The sequence below is a fragment of the Pinus tabuliformis genome, chromosome Q (genome assembly GCF_031772625.1).
Source record: "Pinus tabuliformis cultivar Carrire ecotype Pingquan chromosome Q, CPIR1, whole genome shotgun sequence".
In the NCBI taxonomy this organism is placed as follows: Eukaryota; Viridiplantae; Streptophyta; class Pinopsida; order Pinales; family Pinaceae; genus Pinus; species Pinus tabuliformis.
Window position 1 is genome coordinate 1,247,504,431 of NC_142296.1, and position 2,384 is coordinate 1,247,506,814.

The following is a 2,384-nucleotide window of genomic DNA, read 5'->3' on the forward strand; positions in this document are numbered from 1 at the left end:
TATTCCATTTTTTTAATTGAATCATTAGCCATTGTTCAATTTTATAATAAACAAAAACAAGGTCTCTATACCAACTTATTATTACTTGTCAATTACTCTTGGAAATCATGGTCACTTTATGAAAAAAATTAAATATAGGTGGTTTATCAGCTATGGCAAGCACTCCAAGAGTGGTTTGATAGCCCAACAACAAGCACCTAGGCTGGTTTCACGGCCTACATGGAAAGCACCCTGTAAGGTATGCTAAATAAAATTAATATAATCATAGTATTCACAACATTCTTAATCATCGAATATTTATGCAATGACAAATGATATTTTAATCATTGTACTTCTAACTCTCTAATCATCGAAATGGTTAATAACTAAATCAAGTGCATATTGTCTTAGCCCCTACTAAATACATTCACAATATTGGTAATACATTAAAAGAACTACACTTCCAATAATTCATTTGCAAGAGCTAGGCTCTTTTCATTTCAATATGTACATAAAATTCTGACACAATCATATAGAAAATTTATTTTTAACACAAATCATAAATGATTGGTTAATTTATTCTACTATGAGAACCATAATAGCAAAAGAATGCTCCTCCAAACCAATGGGAACTGATTTCCACAACCAAATTGAGACATTTTCACATCCAGGCAGTTCTTTGACAAAGCCCATACCAGGTCTAGCATAGGATTCCTCTTGATAGTGTCTTTTCTATTCCTCTGACATTGTCTTGTCCCGAAAAATTATAGCTCAACATATCACTCTTTGGGCCTCCTCTCATCAGCTTCAAAATCAACATAGTTTCCTCAGGCTTTTCCCCTCTTCACCATCTTTGCCAAGTCTTTTCCCTTATTAAGATCATCTATATCTAGGGAGAGGAAATCCAACCAAGCAATTGCCATCAGCCCAAGGTCTCTTTGTCCTTTCACAACTGTCCATAACTATATGACTTTTGAAATTATCTTTAACATCTTTTCCCATTGTAATATGCATAATTAACCATATGGACATTATCATCAAAGAAAAAGGAACATTTAAGTACATCTTGCATTCATACTTGAACCTCGACATGGGTCCTATAATCTATAAAGGTAAGTTTGACAGGAATTCATAATTAACATATCATATCATACAAGTGGTATTCATCTCAAATTTTCACATAATTATCAACATGTAGTTTTGGAAAAACAATACCAATATTGCATATCGTAATGATAAACATATTACCTTCTCAATTGCAGTTGCAATTCACATTGCAACATTTTACCTTTCATAGGTTCTTATGTTTCCACTAAGCTACCCCTGCTTAATCACATCAACATCATTAGTCACATTGTTTTTAATAAAACCATACCTTCTACAAAATATTGTTATGCACAAAGCATTTTTAAAATTCATTAAAGATGCATTTCACGTTCACATGCATCTATGTTCTCAATATTTTAATAATGTAGATAGTTATTGGTCGTGTTACATTCCATAAACCATTTCTATGGGTTAAAAGTAATATAACAAGTAAGAATACATCTTCTAGATGCTACATCTAGGAAACTTTAAAACATTTTTTTCATAAAGTTATTTTTCCAAAACATCAGTTAAGGGAATAGACTTTACTCATTGACATTCCCATAGTTCTAATTCATGGAATTATTGTTTATGAATATGCATCTAACAAACAGTCAATAATGCATACTAGCTAACATCATTATTGAATCATTAATTTTTAAATTTGTGAAGTTTGAACAAACAAGATAATCAACATCATGTGATTAGTATTACTTCTATCATTTGATAGAACCATTAAATCAGTCACTTAACTGACACTAATGTATCATGATCCAAGTTCTTTGTAAGTTTCAAGAACTTGTAGTCATATGTATGCATTTCTAAACAAGTATCCACTTTCACAATGCACTATGGTTATGCATAAAACAATATGCAAATATTTATTCATATAAAACATCGATTTATCATTAATGCATAATTGTTGATGACAATTATGGTAACAATCCAAACATCCCAAATTTTCCATAGTTTATTGTTACCAAAACACCAAAAAACATGAAGTAAACTAGCACAATCAGTTGTTTACAACTTCCAATAGTTTTTAATCAAAACTACTTCATGCATATAAGTTTTAATAATTAGTCATGCAATACTAGCTAATCAATTCTAATAACAGTCTTAAATTCATTCATGAAAAGACTTAATCATATTTTAGTCATTATTGTCAAGACTTGCCACTTGACTCAATGTTCATATTTAACATCTAAATAGGTTATTTCAATGTATTTTAAACATCCTACTGTCTTGTTGAAGGATAACCTCCACCTTCTACATCCTTTCGTTATCACACAGATCAATACACGCATTCATTCTTTATA